This window comes from Spermophilus citellus (genome assembly GCF_964194105.1).
Source record: "Spermophilus citellus genome assembly, chromosome: 9".
Classification (NCBI taxonomy): Eukaryota; Metazoa; Chordata; class Mammalia; order Rodentia; family Sciuridae; genus Spermophilus; species Spermophilus citellus.
In genome coordinates, this window is record NC_138191.1 from 68,297,041 (window position 1) to 68,314,652 (window position 17,612).

Sequence of the window (17,612 nt, forward strand, 5' to 3'; positions counted from 1 at the left end):
AAAAATAAGTAATGACATTGTTGGTCATGATCATATAATTGTGTTTTTAAAGGTGCTGTGTTGTGCCTTCTAATCATCTTTATTGACATCTGAAAAGAAGGTAGTGCATGTAGGGTTAGCTCACTGTGGAGGTTAGTCACGATAGGGTTGTTGAATCTGAACATGGAAAACAGTATAGGGATGAATTTGAAGCTTCGCTTCAGCAAGGTGGACGGATCAAAAAAAAATTTTTAAAAGTAATGAACTGATGTTGGAATTGCATCCTCTAGGTAATTAGGTAAGTCAGCAAAATTTTTTTAATCTCAGTTTCTTCATTGTTAAATGAAGAAAATAAATCTTTATTGACTTTTCAGTGTTGTGAAGAAAGCAGGGATTAAGAATATGAATGCCAAACTAAAACTGTTTTTGCTTAAGTAGTAGGATACCAGTCCTATCACTTACAGCAGTGTGTCTTCATCTTTTCATCTTCAAAATGGGAATGATAGTAGTACCAATTTTTGAGGTTTTGCTAGATATTATATAAGATAACCTATATAATGCTTAACACAGTGTTTTAACAGAGATCAAATATTCATTCATTCACTCATTCAAGAAATGTTTATTGAATGCCTGTTATGTCCTAGATACTTTTATAGGTGCTTAGGATATGTGAGCAGAACCAAATAGTACTCTTCTTTGCAAGTTTATAGTCTAATGAGAGAGAATTAAACACACAATTACTATGCTAAATTTTGTAAAAGAAAGGCACTTCAGGCTGTGAGAGTCTTGTCAGGGGGGAAAGATGAACTGTAAGTAGGCAAAGGCTAAAGACAGGAAGGAGTGGATTCCAGGAAGAAGGAATAGAATGTGCAGAGTTCCTGCAGTAGGAATATGTGGTGGGTGATTACCACACAGAGAGTGAAAGGGAAGGTAACTCAGGATCTGAATGGAAATACTGGAAGGCTAACAGGTATTTTGTTCTGTTGGGGCTTCCAACAGGGAGGCAGAACCTCTGAAAATGAGTTGGAATAAGGTGTTATAGGTACTTGGAAGATGGCTTCTGAGGACTGGTATCTCTGCATCTGGTGGTGAATCAGCAAGGCTAGCTATCATGAAGAACAGCTGGACATCAATTGAAACTCACTAGGATAAAACCAAAATCTGTATCAGACTCTTTGCAACCTTGACCATGTGGTTGACCTCCATGTGGAGCTGATGCTCTTTGCCAAGGAGCTGCATACATGCCTAACCTTGGGGGCCTGGGTTTGGAGGAGCCAAAGGAGAAGTGCTGGAAGGAGCTAGGGAAGTTGCGGAGTCAAGTGTTTTACTAAGCCAACAACGGGAGCAAGCAGACCCATGCCAGTATATAGGAGCTATAAAGGGACCTTATATTAACTTTCAGAGCATAATGATACATACTTTAATTCTGCCTTTCAAAATCACATGCTAACTTATTTGTCTAACTCCAACTTGGAACCAGGCAGGGAAGGGAATTGTATGGAATATTATTAGCTTAACTGACAGCATCTTTCCTCAAAAGGTCTTTTTTGGCTCTGATTAGGGTTTTGGTTTTCATGATGTGAACATTGAAAAGCCATCAAAAACAGCTGAAGTGTTGAGGGGATGAGAAATGGGAGAGTAACATGGCAAGATTTATATTTTGAAATCCTGCATTCCATTTCAGAAAATAAATTGAAAGAGATTTGAGGGTGGAGATAAGTACTGTTAGGAAGTTAGTACAGTGGTCCAAGTGAGAGGTGATGGTGGCTAGGATTAGAGATACAGGCATAGAGGATGTGAACAAATAACAGTGTGTCCCAGAGATATTCAGAGGGTAAAGAACACAGGATTTGGGATGAAATTGCTTAGAGTGGAGAGAGAAGAATACATTTTGAGTATTTGGTTGCTTTGAGAATATCCAGATGGAAGCGTTTAGTAGACGGTATAATACTGATATTAGTCATTGTTACAGGAGTAGAAGCGGCAGTAACAGAGCAGTTTGTTTATATTATTATCATTGACTTATTTTTCAGAGACATAATACTATTTTAATTTTATGGGTACTCAGTACCCTGATTATTCCCTGGCATAGAAAGGGCTAGCTTTTTATATCCCTCCTTTATTCTTTCACTAAATCTTTGCATAAATATACATTTTTTACTCTTTTCTCTATGTCTGTTAATTCTATTTCCTTCCAGTTCCTAGATGATCCTCTTGACTTAGTTTGGGGGTCAGCACACTTTTTCTCTATAACATCAATTAGTTTCTTTTACAACTATTGAACTCTTATCTTTTTTAGGGCAAAAGCACATATGGACAATACATTAACAAATTGGGCTGGCTGTTCAGTAAGTCTTCCTGTCCTCTTCACTGTGTAGGTTTTCTGGTACAAATACTGTACCTACTTGACTCCTTTTAAATTTATTTATTCATTTTATTTAATTGATTTTAATTCAGTAAATCTTTATTTACAGAATAGGCATGAGGTGAATTTGTCCTATGAGTGGTAGTTAGACCCTTGTGCCTAGCCCATTATGTGTTTCACTTTTGTTTTATTTTTAATTACCTTCAACCTACTGGCTCTCAAATATGTTCAAGATTTTTTTAAAACGTCTATACCTTCTCCTTACCGCTCTCCCAAGAAACTTTCCTTTAGACCTTCTTTTGCCAAAATTATATATCATCTTCTTTCCTCTCACTTCTTGAAGGTTATCTCTTCCCATCTAGTTATCTTAGTAATTCTGATTTGTCCTATTGCTGCCTCAAAACTAATCATGAACTTTTCTAAATAAAATGACTTCCCTTTTTTCATCTTTCTCTTTGTGGTTGCCCAAGATGTGCCTTTTGGAAACTTTGTTCTGCCCTTGACTGCTGTAACCTTGGAGTGTGCCCTCATTCTCTTCCTCTCTCTGATGGCTGTGTATCACTACCTTTTAAATACTTCAGGGACAACATATTTAGAATAAACTGCACAGATCTTAAGAGTCCAGCTTAGCTATACCCAGATCAATTTATAGAACCTCTCCAGCAACCCAGAAGTCTCCTTCACGACTCTTCCCATCAATTACCCTGATCCTTCCATCCCCCACCACATTTCTTTTCCTTTTTCCTCTCTAACTTCTATATATGAGAGAAAGCATACCACCCTTTGGCTTATTTCATTTAACATAATGATCTCAAGTTCCACCCATTTGCCTGCACATGACATCATGTCATTTTTCTTTATGACTGAATAAAACTTTATTGAGTATATATATACCACATTTTCTTTATTCATTCGTCTGCTCGTGAGTACCCAGGCTGATTCCATAGTTTGGCTGTTACGAATTGTGCTAAAGCGGCAGGCTTTATTAAACACTCTTTACTGGCTGCCTTCCCTTCCCTCTGATGAATTTCTGGTTCTGTACCAGTGTTTCCTGCACTTTACAAAACTACTTGTATTTGAATCCTCATATCAAGGTTTGTTCCTGGAGAAGCTGAACTAAGACAGATTTCTTGGGTAATGCCTACAGCGACTTAACTTGTAAATATCCTCTAATTTTCAGCTGATTCCTAGAGTGACTACTTGGACATATCTCAAATAATGACATGTCCAAATAAAATCAGAACTTGAAAAATGAAATGCTTCTGCATTGATTATGAAGAGAAGATATCTAAGATTTTGTCACTATGCTTTCTTTCTATTCATTTCTGAAGGAAAAATCTTTTAAATGATTCAGTATGTACTGAGTGTTCCTAATTTTCTCTGACTTGGGTGTGAATAGCACCTCATACAAATATAACTTATATTGTAGCTCACTGTTAGCTATTTTTACATGATGATCTCAGCCTTGGCTTGGATTCCTGGAATATGGGATCAGTTATTTTATATTTTGATTTACCCTAGAAGTATTAACTTCAGAGGTGGTTTAAGAAATATTCAAGTACTGAAATAAAGACAAAATGTTGTAATTCACATATATAATCCTGTGTGCTACTGGGAATGGCCAAATTTATAGATTATTTTAAGAGGTTTTGTGAATATTATATGTTAACATTCATCCTGACATATCATTTATAATTGATTTTATTCTTATATTTGCTTTAAAATATTAAGAGCTTTTAAAAAACAAATTGAATTTAATATGTGGAGTAGATAAGCAAGAAATATAATATACCAGTTTTTCCCCTGGCTAGATTATAGTAAATATATAAAGATTTGAAAAAGAAATATAGTAGTTTAGACACATTTGTGTAGTTGTAATAAGATAAAAAATATTTTTTTGACATTATTCATTCACGGTAAAATAAATATTATTTCATCTAGTATAAATCCTTACTCAAATAATTATGTCCTTTCTATGCCAGGAAAATCTCTTCATAGTCACTTTTAAAGACAATATCATATTCTGCTGTTTGTCCATAACTTCACTATTTAATTTCTTTATTGTGTACATTTCAATTGTTTTCAGTTAGCAATATTTCTAAATAATGTCTTGCCATACATTCTTGTTCACAAACTGCCTCAGTATTTTGGATATTATTAGAACTGGTTTCTAGAAGTGGAATTATCAAATTAAGAGCATAGCTACAGAACACATTTTAGGCTTTTGCTAATGCTTTCCAGAAGGTTTGCTTTAGTGACGGTCCAGAGAGAAAAGTTCCTATTTTTTATTTTTCCACATTTAAAAATTTTTTTAATTCTAATTTGTTATATATGACAGCATTACAATTCATATACATATAGAGCACAATTTTTCATATCTCTGGTTGTATACAAAGTAGAGTTGCACCATTCGTGTCTTCATACATGTACTTAGGCTAATGATGTCCATCCATCTCATTCCACCTACCTCCATGCCCCCACCTTTCCCCTCCCCGCCCTTTGCTCTATCTAGAGTTCCTCCAATCCTCCCATACCCCACCCCCTACCGCATTATGAATCAGCATCCTTATATCAGAGAAAATATTTGGCATTTGGTTTTTTGGGATTGGCTAACTTCGCTTAGCATTATATTCTCCAACTCCATCCATTTACCTGCAAATGACATGATTTTATTTTCTTTTAATGCTGAATAGTATTTCATTGTGTGTGTGTGTATCACATTTTATATATATATATATATCACATTTTCTTTATCCATTCATAAACTGAAGGGGATCTAGGTTGGTTCCACAGTTTATCTATTGTGAATTGTGCAGCTATAAACATTAATATGGCTGTGTTTCTGTATAATGCTGTTTTTAAGTCCTTTGGATATATACTGAGGAGTGAGATAGCTGGGTCAATGGTGGTTCCAGTCCCAGTTTTTCAAGGAATCTCCATACTGCTTTCCATATTGGCTGCACCAATTTGTAGTCTCACCAGCAGTGTATGAGTGTTCCTTTTCCCCCACATCCTTGCCAACACTTATTGTTGTTTATATTCTTAATAGCTGCCATTCTGACTGGAGTGAGATGAAATCGTAGTTTGATTTGCATTTCTCTAATTGCTAGAGATGTTGAACACTTTTTCATATATTTGTTGATTGATTATATATCATCTTATGAGAAGTGTCTCTTCAGTTCCTTGGCCCATTTATTTATTGGGTTATTTGTTTATTTGGTGCTTAGATTTTTGAGTTCTTTATATACCCTAGAGATTAGTGCTCTATCTGATATGCATGTGGTAAAAAATTGTTCCCAAAATGTAAGGTCTCTATTCACCTTGCAGATTGTTTCTTTTGCTGAGAAGAAACTTGTTAGTTTGAATCCATCCCACTTACTGATTCTTTTTTTAAAACTATATATATATATATATATATATATATATATATATATATATATATATATATATATATATATAGTTGTAGTTGGACACATACCTTTATTTTATTTATTTATTTTTATGTGGTGCTGAGGATCAAATTCAGCACCTCACAAATGCTAGGCAAGCGTTCTACCACTGAGCCACAACCCCAGCCCCCATTTATTGATTCTTGATTTTAATTCTTGTGGTATGTGAGTCATATTAAGGACGTTGGGGCCTAATCTGACATGATGGAGATTTGGGCCTACTTTTTCTTCTAATAGGTGCTGGGTCACTGAGTTAACTTCTAGTTCCTTGGTCCACTTGGAGTTGAGTTTTGTGCATGGTGAGAGATAGGGATTTAATTTCATTTTGTTGCATATGGATTTCCAGTTTTCCAAGAACCTTTGTTGAAGAGGCTGTCTTTTCTCCAATGCATGTTTTTGGTGCCTTTGTCTAATATAAGATAACTATAGTTATGTGGGTTTGTCTCTGTGTCCTCTATTCTGTACCATTGTTCTACAAATCTATTTTGGTGCCAGTAACATGCTGTTTTTGCTACTAGTGCTCAGTAGTATAGTTTAAGGTCTGATATAGTGATGCCACCTGCTTCAGTCTTTTGCTAAGGTTTGCTTTAGCTATTCTGGGTCTCTTATTTTTCCAGATGAATTTCATGACTGTTTTTTCTATTTCTACGAGGAAAGTCATTTAGATTTTGATTGGAATTGCATTAAATCTGAATAGTGCTTTTGGTAGTATGATCATTTTGAATATTAATTCTGTCTATCCAAGAACAAGGGAGATCTTTCCATCTTCTAAGGTCTTCTTTAATGTCTTTCTTTAGCATTCTATAGTTTTTGTTGTGGAGGTCTTTCACCTCTTTTGTTAAGTTGATTCCCAAGTATTTTTGTTTTTTTGAGGCTATTGTAAATTGGATAGTTTTCCTCATTTCCTTCTCAGAGGATTTGTCACTGATGTTCAGAAATGCCTTTGATTAATGGGTGTTGATTTTATATCCTGCTACTTTTTCAAATCATTTATTAGTTCTAGAAGTTTTCTCGTGGAATTTTTTTGGTCTTCTTAGGTATAGGATCATATCATCGGCAAATAGTGCTAATTTGAGTTCTTCTTTTCCTATCCATATCCTTTTAATTTCTTACATCTGTCTATGTGCTCTGGCTAGAGTTCAAGAACTCTGTTAAATAGAAGTGGTGAAAGAGGGCATCTCTGTCTTGTTCCAGTTTTAGAGGGAATGCTTTCAATTTTTCTCCATTTAGAATGATGTTGACCTGGGGCTTAGCATAGATAGCTTTTACAATGTTGAGATATGTTCCTGATATCTCTAGTATTCCTAGTGTTTTGAGCATGAATGGGTGCTGTATTTTTTCACATACTTTCTCTGCATCTATTGAGATGATCATACGGTTTTTATGTTTGAGTCTATTGATGTGATGAATTACATTTATTGATTTCCATATGTTGAACCAACCTTGCATCCCTGAGATGAACCCTACTTGATTGTGTTACACTATCTTTTTAATGTATTTTTGTATTTGAGTCACCAGAAATTATTGAGAATTTTTGCATCTATGTTCTTTAGAGATATCGTCCTGACGTTTACTTTCTTTGATATGTCTTTGCCTGGTTTTGGAATAGGTAATACTGGCCTCATAGAATGTGTCTGGAAGTGCTCCTTGTTTTTCTATTTCATAAAATAATTTGAAGAGCATTGCTATTAGTTCTTCATTAAAGGTCTTGTAGAACTCAGCTGTGTATCCATCTGGTCTTGGGCTTTTCTTGGTTGGTAGGCTGCTGATAAGCATCTTCTATTTCATTGCTTGAAATTGATTTGTTTAAATTGTGCATATCATCCTAATTCAATTTGGGCAAATCATAAGACTCTAGAAATTTTCTATTTTATATGAGTAAAAATTTTCAAAATAATTTATAATTATCTTCTGTATTTCTGTAGTGTCTGTTGTAATATTTCCTTTTTCATCACATATGTTAGTAATTTCAGTTTTCTCTTTCTTTTCATTAGCATGGCTAGGGGTTTGCCAATTTTATTTATTTTTTCAAAGAACCAATTTTTGTTTTGTCAATTTTTTCAATTATTTCTTTTGTTTCAATTTTATTGATTTCAGCTCTGATTTAATTATTTCCTCTCTTCTACTGCTTTTGGTGTTGGTTTGTTCTTCGTTTTCTAGGGCTTTGAGATGTAATGTTAGGTCATTTATTTGTTGACTTTTCCTACTCTTAAGGAATGAACTTCTTGCAATGAATTTTCCTCTTAGTACTGCCTTCATAGTGTCCCAGAGATTTTGATATGTTGTATCAGCGTTTTCATTTACTAAGAATTTTTTTAATCACCTCCTTGATATCTTTTCAAACCCATTGTTCATTCAGTAACATATTATTTAATCTCTAGGTGTTGGAGTAGCTTTTATTTCTTATTTCATCATTGATTTCTAATTTCATTCCATTATGATCTGATAAAATGTAGGGTAGTATCTCTACTTTTTTGTATTTGCTAAGAGTTGCTTTGTGGCATAATATATAGTGTATTTTAGAGAAGGATCCTTGTGCTGCTGAGAAGAAAGTGTATTCATTTGTTGATGGATAATATACTATTTATATGTCAGTTAAATCTAAGTTATTGATTGTATTATTGAGTTCTATAGTTTTTTCATTCAGCTTTTGTTTGGAAGATCTATCCAGTGGTGAAAGAGGTGTGATAAAGTCACCTAGAATTATTGTGTTGTGGTCTGTTTGACTCTTGAACTTGGGAAGAGTTTGTTTGATGAACGTAGATGATTCATTGTTTGGGGCATATATATTTATAATTGTTATGTCTTGTTGATGTATGGTTTCCCTCGAACAGTATATAGTGTCCTTCTTTATCCCTTTTGATTAACTTTAGCTTGAAGTCTACTTTATTTGATATGAGGATGGAAATCCCTGCTTGCTTCTGAGGTCCATGTGAGTGGTATGATTTTTCCCAACCTTTCACCTTCAGTCTGTGGATGTCTTTTCCTATGAGATGAATCCCTTGGAGGCAGCATATTGTTCAGTCTTTTTTTTTTTTTTTTTTTTTTTTGATCCACTCTGCTAGCCTATGTCTTTTGATTGGTAAGTTTAGGCCATTAACATTCAGGGTTATTATTGAGATATGATATGCATTCTCAGCCATTTTTGTTATTTAACTTGACTTGGTTTCTCCTTTGATTCGTTTTTCCTTTAGTATACCACCTCCCTCTGCTGATTTTCATTTCCTCTTCATGGAATATTTTGCTGAGGACGTTCTATAGTGCCGGCTTTCTAGTTGTAAATTCTTTTACCTTTTTTTAATTTAATTTTATTGTTTTAATTGATTTTATTTTTTAAATACATGACAGCAGAATGCATTACAATTCTTATCACACATATGGAACACAATTTTTCACATCTTTGTATATAAAGTGTGTTCACCACAAATCATGTCTTCATACATGTACTTTGGATAATGATGTCCATCACATTCTACCATCCTTACTAATCCTCTGCCTCTTCCCTTTTCCTCCCACCCCTCTTCCCTATCTAGAATTTATCTGTTCCTCCCATGCTACTCCTCCCTATCCCACTATGAGTTATACCCAAAGGACTTAAAAACAACATACTACAGGGACACAGCCACATCAATGTTTATAGCAGCACAATTCACAATAGCTAAACTCTGGAGCCAACCTAGATGCCCTTCAGTGGATGAATGGATAAAAAAATGTGGCATATATACACAATGGAATATTACTCAGCAATAAAATAGAATAAAAATCATGGCATTTGCAAGTAAATGGATGGCATTGGAGAAGATTTGCTAAGTGAAGTTAACCAATCCCCAAAAAACAAATGCCGAATGTTTTATCTTTTAACTTTTGTTTATTATTTATCATGAAATCTAACGCTTAATTTGCTGTATATGAGATTCTTGGTTGACATACTTTTTTTTTCAGAGCTTGGTGTATGTTCCAGGATCTCCTGGCTTTGAGGGTCTGGGTTGAAAAATCTGCTGAGATACGAATTGGTTTCCCCCTGTATGTGATCTGATTCCTTTCTCTTTCAGCCTTTAAGATTCTATCCTTATTCTATATGCTAGGCATTTTCATTATAATGTGCCCTGGTATAGATCTATTGTAAGTTTGTACATTTGGTATCCTTTAAACCTCTTGTATTTGATTTTCCATTTCATTCTTACGTTTGGGAAATTTTCTGTTATTATCTCATTGAAGATATTGTGCATTCCTTTGGTTTGAAACTCTGTGCCTTCCTCTATCCCAATAAGTCTTAGATTCTAAGTCTTTTGATGCTATCCCATAATTCTTGGATGTTCTGTTCATGGTTTTTTACTATCCTCACTGTGTGGTCAACTTTATTTTTCAGATTGTATACTTTGTCTTCATTTTCTGACGTTCAGTTTTCCAAGTGATCCAGTCTATTGTTGATGCTTTGTATTGAGTTTTTTATTTGGTTCATTGTTTCCTTCATTTCAAGGATTTCTGATTTTTTTTCAAAGTCTCCATCTCTTTCTTAAAGTAATCTTTTGCTACCCGTATTTGCTCCGTTATCTCTTTGTTGGTGTGATCAATTGATGCCTGCCTCTGTTCCCTTATTTGTTTATTGGTGTCATCAATGGTTGCCTGTATTTGCTCTCTTATCTCTTTGTTGGAGTGATCAATTTTTGCCTGCATTTGCTCATTTAGGTCATTCTTTAATTCACAGATCATTTTAATTATGAACCTTCTGAACGCCTTCTCTGACATTTCATCATCTGCACTGTCCATGGGTTCTGTTATTGTAGTGTCCTGTTTGTTTGGGGCATTTTCCTCTCTTATTTTTTCATGTTGTCTATGTGTCTTCCTTTCTTGCACTGTGGATCTGTGATATTATAGTTTCTGCCATATAATTTCGTAGTATCCCTGCAGATTATCTGTACCTCACCTTGGTGTTGGGCTTCCAGACCCTACCGGTGTCCCATGATGGATGCTACTGCAGCTAAAGATGAGGGCGACAATAGCAGAGGTAACCTGAGATAGCAGTGGAGGTGCCCCAAGATGGATGCAGTGTCTTTCAGAGATGGGGCTGAAAGGGTGGGCCTTACGCTGGCTTTGGGATGCCTGCTCCAGATGCAGACGCTTTTAGGCCTTGTCTGTTATCCCAAGGTAGAGGCTACTATGTGGTGAAGGCTATGGAGTTGTCTGCAATGTCCCAAGATAGAAGTGGGTTAGGCCTGAGCTCTCAGTTGTGGGGAGGTGGCAGACCTGGGTCTACACTGGGCCTGGGTTCCCTTGCAGGTTGGTGGAGGTGGATCTGGTCCTGAGCTCTGTTTGGTGTCTGCTGGTCGGTGAAGGTGGTCTGGTCCTGTACTGGAGCCTGAGCACCAGTTGAGGTCTGCTGGTGGTAGACCCGGGCCTGCCCTGGGCCTGGGCTCCTGTGCAGGTCCTTTTCATATTTTTAATTGGTACATTATAATTATATACAATAGTGGGATTTGTTGCATATTCATACATGCACAGTAGAACAATATAATTTGGTCAATTTTGTACCCCAGTATCTCTTCTTTTCCTCCCCTCCTCCTTCCTCCTGTTTCCTTTTCTCTACTTTACTGTTTTTTTTTTCTATTTTCATGAGATTCTTCAAACCTTTTTTTCCCCTTCTATTTTTTTTTCTCTAACTTCCACATTTGAGAGAAAACTTACGACTCTTGACCTTCTGAGTTTGACATTTCTTTTAACATAATACTTTTAAGTTCCATCCATTTTCCTGCAAATGAAAATAATTTTATTCTTCTCTTTGGTTAAATAAAACTCAGTTATGTATACATAGCCCATTTTCCTTATCCATTCATCCATTGATAGACACCTTGGCTGATTCCATAGTTTGGCTATAAACAGGATATGCACATGTTGTTATGGTATGATTATTTAAATTTTTTTAGGATAAATGCTAAGGAGTGGTATGGCTGGGTCATATTGTGGTTCCATTCCCAGTCTTTTGAGGAACCTCCATACTGATTTCCAGTGTTTGTACTAATTAACAATTCCACCAAGAGTGTAAAAGTGTTCCTTTTCCCCTATGTCCTCGCCAGCATTTATTTTTGTTTGTATTCTTGATGGCTGACATTCTAACTGAAGTGAGGTGAAATCTCATATAGTTTTGATTTGCATATTCCAGTTAATATGTGGACTATTTTATCATATATTTGTTGTCCATTTGTATTTCTTGTTTTGAGAGTTCCATTGAGGAAGTTATTGCTTTTGCCTGCATGTTGGAATGTTAACCATAGGTTTTCTTACAGCAGTTGGAGAGTTTCTGGTTTAATTCCTAGGTCTTTGATTCATTTTGAGTTGAGTTTTGTGCAGGGTGAGAGATAAGATGTAGTCTCATTCTTTTGCATATGGATTACCAGTTTTTGCAGCATAATTTGTTAAAAAGTCTTTTCTCCAATGTATATTTTTGGCACCTTTTTCAAATATAAGATGGTTGCATCTTTTTGGGTTTGTCTTTGTGTCTTCTATTCTGTTTCATTGATCTATGTGTCTGTTTTTATGCCAGTATTATGCAATTTTTAATTTTTTTGCTATAGCTCTGTAACATAATTTGAAGTTCAGTATTGGGATGCCATCAGCATTGCTTTTTAAAAACTTTTTTATTAGGAATATTTTTATTTTTTTAAATTTACATATATGACAGTAGTATTAATTTTGACATAATTATAAAAACATAGAATTTGTTCTAATTCAGTCCCTAGGACTTCTGCTTTTCTCTCTTTCTTCCTTACCCTGTTCTTTTCCCTCTGCTCTTTACTGCTATTTGCTTATAGTTTTTTTTAAAATTAGTATCTTGTGGATGTACATTGTGGTGAGATTCACTGTGGTATATTCATATATGTACATAGGAAAGTTAGGTCAGATTTATTCTATTGTCTTTCCCTCTCTAATCCCTCCTCTCTTCCCTTCATTCTTGTTTGTTTACTCCATTGAACTTTCTTCTATCCTTTCCTCTTATTTTGGATTATCTTCCACATGTCAGAGGAAATATTTGACCTTTGACTTTTTGGAACTGTCCTTTTTCACTTAGCATGATAGTCTCTAGATCCATCCATTTACTGGCAAATGCCATAGAGTCATTCTTTTTAATGGCTGAGTAATACTTAATTTATGAATACCACTTTTTCTTTATCCATTCATCTGTTGAAGGGCACCTAGGTTGGCTCCCTAGCTTAGCTATTGTGAATTGAGCTGCTGTGAACATTGATGTGGCTGGAACACTGTATTATGCTAATTTTTAAGTGCTTTGGATATATACGGAGGAGTGGGATAGCTGGGTCACATGATGGTTTTTTTTTCCCTAGTATTCTGAGGAATACTCCATACTCTGCTTTCCAGAGTGGTTGCAACAATTTGTGCCCATTTCCTTATGTCTTTGCCAAGGTTTATTGTTACTTGTTTTATTCTTGATAATTGTCATTCTGACTGGAGTGAGATGAAGTCTCAGTGTTGTTTTAATTTGCATTTCTCTAATTGCTAGACATGTTGAACATTTAAAAAAATATTCTTGCTATTCATATATGTCATATATTTGTTCTTTTGAGAAGTGTCTGTTCAGTTCCTTTGCCAATTTATTGACTGGGTTATTTTTTTTTTTTTCCAGTGTTAAGGTTTTTGAGTTGTTTGCATATCCTGAGTATCAATGCCCTATCTGAGAAGCAGGTAAGAAAAATTTTCTTGCATTCTGTAGATTGTTTCTTCACATACTTAATTGTTTCCTTTGGGGTGAAAACCTTTTTAATTTGATGCCATTCCATTTATTGAGTTTTTATTTTACTTCTTGTGTTCTAGGAGTTAAGGAAGTCAGTTCCTGAGGCAACATGTTGGAGTGTTGGGCCTACATTTTCTTTTAGCAGGTGTAGGGTCTCTGCTCTGATACCTAGATCTTTAATCCACTTTGAGTTGAGTTTTGTGCAGGGTGAGAGACAGGGTTAAATTTCATTCAACTACATATGAATTTCCAATTTACCCAGAACCATTTGTTAAAAAGGCTATCTTTTCTCCAGCATATGTTTTTGGTGCCTTCGTCTAGTGTGAGATAGTGGTATTTATGTGTGATTGTCTCTGTGTCTTCTGTTCTTTTCCATTGGTCTTCTCCTGCTTTGGTGCCAAAACGATGCTGTTTTTGTTACTATAGCTCAATAGTACAATTTGAGGTCTGGTATTGTGATGCCTCCTGCTTTGCTTTTCTTGCTAAGGATTGCTTTGGCTATTCTAGTTCTCTTATTTTTTTTTAAGTGAATTTCATGACTTGCTTCTTCTGTTTCTGGTTGAGGAACATCATTGGAATTTCAATGAGAATTGCATTTTATAGAATTGCTTTGGCTATTCTGGTTCTTTTATTCTTCCAAATGAATTTTGACTGCTCCCTTCCAGTTCTGTGAAGAATGTCTTTGGTATTTTGATGAGGATTGCATTGAGTTTGTATATTGATTTTGGTAATATGGTCATTTTATAAGTATTAATTCTGCCTATCCATGAACATGATAAATCTTTTTATCTTCTAGTGTCTTCTTCAGTTTCTTTGATCAGTGTTTTATAATTTTCATGGTGGAGGTGTTTTTAACTTCTTAGATAGATTTATTCCTATTATTTTTTTTAGGTTATTGTGAATGGAATTGTTTTTCTCATTTCTTTTTCGGCAAATCCATTATTGGTGTATAGGAAAGCTATTTATTTTTGGATGCTGATTTTGTATCTTGCTGCTTTCCTGAATTTATTTGTTAGCTGTAAAAGACTTCTGGTAGAACTTCCTGGATGTTCTAAGTGTAGAACAATATCATTTGCAAACAGTGATAATTTGACTTCTTTATTTATTTTTATCTATTTTATTTCCTTCTCTTGCCTAACTGTATTGGCTAGAATTTCAAGTACTATATTGAATAGGAGTGTGAGAGTGTACATCTTTGTATTGTTCTGAATTTTAAAGACAGGTGTTTTCAGTTTTTCCTCATTAATTATGATTTTGTCTTTGGGTTTGTTTTATATAGCCTTTATGATGAGGTATTTCTGTTCATAATGCCTTCAGCATTTTTATCACAAATGGGTAATGACAGAGGAAAATTATAAGCTATCTTTAAATAAGCAAACCAATAACTTGAAATGCTTTCAGTTTAATTTTAGTAATTACTATGCCCAGTTTTCTAATTTAACAGTACTAAAGACAATGAATTATTCATGAAGTGATGATTTATATTTACAACAGTGATACATTTAATGTTGTGTTACATGAAATATTATTTGTAAATGACATTTCAAATTTAGTGATGTAACTGGATGGAATCAGTACAATCTAGAGTAAACTGAAAAATTACCATTGTCTATCATACAAGTATGTTCTCATGTACCTGCATCCTCTTTGGAAATCTAAATATTTACTTTATTAAATTACCCTTTTATTCTTTTATCAAGAGTAAACTTGAGGAAAGTATGGTAATCAGGGAAATACACTGAATATCGAATATCTGTGTTTACTTTGAGGAAATAATTATAAACAATAAAATTGAAAAGAGAATTTTTCAGCTGTTGTTTAAAATTGTTACTTTAATTAAAAAAAAAATGTTTGAGCTGGGGGTGGTGGTGCTTTCCTGTAATCCCAGCAACTTCGGAGGCTTGGTCAGGAAAAATTGCAGTTTGAGGATAGCCTCAGCAGCTTGATGAGACTGTCTCGAATTAAAAAACAAAAAAAGGATAAAGCACTTCAGTACTACCAAAACAAAACAAAACAACAACAACAGCAACAACAACAACAAAAAAATTATGGAATGCTGGAGTGCCTACCATGTTCAGAAGATGTTTCTTTATTAGTCAAGGGACAATTACTCTTTTGTATGATTCATAAGTACAAATAAGTAAGAATGGCCGTGTTCTGGGAATAAAGATTTTATGTTGAAATTAATGTTTGTACTTAACTCCTTATTCTTCTCATTAAGAAGAATATATTTATAAAATTTTAAATAAGAATAAATGACATGAATGCTTTCTATAAATAGCTTTAATGTTCCTCATTGATATCCTTATTACAACTCACTGCCTCCTTTCATGAAGGAAAATTAATTCCATTTGACAGTTACCTGATTTTCACTATGAAGTCAGCATTCTTACTTTTTCCTTGACAGCATAAGATGAGAACTTCATGAGGAGAGGTGTAATAATGAGGGACTTTGAATTGAGAAAGATACTTCCGCTCTCTAGCCTTAGTATTAAAAGAGGTCAAGAGCAATGATAATTTCCAGACCAATATCTTAGTTTCCTTTGAGTCTTCATATATATATATATATATATATATATATATATATATATATATATATATATATATAATCTACTAATATTTGTAATAATGTCTTCTGCCTGGAATTCAGCTGTTTTACTGTGTTTTAGTTAGCTTTCTCACTGCTGTGACTAAAAGACCTGATCAGAACTATTGTAGAGGAGGAAAAGTTTTTTGGGGGCCTCAAGTTTCAGAGGACTCTATTCATAGACAGTAGGCTCTATTCCTCGGGGCTCCAGGTGAGGCAGAACATCATGGGAAAAGAGTGTGGCAGCGGGTGAGGGGAAGTGGCTCACTTGATGATCAGGAAGGAGAGAGAGAGAGAGAGAGAGAGACAGACAGTCAGACAGACTCCACTCAGCAGATACAAAATGTATACCCCAAAGGCATGCCCCAATGACCCACTTCCTCCAGCCACCCCCCATCTGCCTTAGGTTACCACTGACTGAGTTAAAGCTCTTATAACCCAGTCATTTCTCCTCTAAAGCTTCTTGCATTGTCTCACAAATTAACTTTTGGGGGGCATATTACACCCAAAGTATAACATACAGTTTCATCTAACTAGAACCCAAGTGATAATCAAGAAGTAAATATAATTGAGTTCTGGTTAATCAAAGAAGAGAAACATCTCCATTGATAATGTGAATTTATATATTATCTGTTTGCCATTTGAAACCTGCTAATGTACTTATCTTCTTGGTAGATGAGTGAGGAGCAGAGGGTAAGGAAAGCAGAAAGAAATCTCAGGCAACGTCATTTTGGGGTTAAGTGAGATGAAGGGCTGGTACTCATGACACCCGTATTTTTCTGGCTACTTTTATTATTGCCCAGGATCATAACCACAAATACCTGTGATAGTGGCTCTTCATTATTATTTTCCACTGAGTTTGCTATTGTTTTTGGCAAGTCCAAAGGCATGGTGCTTTTCTGTAATTTGCTTCAAATCAAGGCATTTCCCCCCAGCATCATGGATTCTGGTCCTCATTCCGCCCAGCCCTGGAAGAACTATCAAAAACAAGTGGTGGTGTATGGGAATGGTCCTAGGTTGAAATGCTGCTCCCACTTCTTCCCCAGGTTCATCACTGCAGTCCTTACTACAACTTACTACTTCCTTTCTTGAAGGAAAATTCCATTTGACCCTTAATATGACTGACTTTATGAAGTTTAGCATCCTCATTTTTCCAGCATTCTCACTTTTCCTTGAATCCAAGCTTCTTTATTTCTTGTATGCCTTTGGTCATTTTCCAGAATCCTGAAATGTTTGTTTCTTTGACAGTTTTGTGCAGTTTTATCATTGTCATTTGAGGAAAATTGCTGAAAGCAATCTGATTCTGATTCTATATCCTTTATTTTAAAACCAGAGATTGAATCCAGGGGTGTTTTACCATTGAGCTAGCATTCCCAGTCCTTTTGATTTTTTTTATTTTTGAGACAGGATCTCACTAAGTTATTGAGGATTTTGCTAAATTGCTGAGGCTGACCTTGAACTGATCCTTCTATCTTACCCTTTGAG

At 35.0% G+C, this 17,612-nt stretch overlaps 1 protein-coding gene across 8 annotated transcripts in view; it reads left to right on the forward strand.

The window, feature by feature from the left end:
- Nucleotides 1–17,612, forward strand: part of TTLL7 (tubulin tyrosine ligase like 7) — a 154,670-nt gene that overhangs the window by 33,111 nt on the left and 103,947 nt on the right. For 6 of the 8 annotated variants that reach the window (XR_014023723.1, XM_081307479.1, XM_081307480.1 and 3 more), the window contains one exon: nucleotides 13,440–13,491. The exons of the other annotated variants lie outside the window; for them this stretch is intronic. The gene's annotated coding sequence lies outside the window, so the exon portion shown is untranslated. The remainder of the gene's footprint in view (nucleotides 1–13,439; nucleotides 13,492–17,612) is intronic. 8 annotated transcript variants of the gene reach the window in all.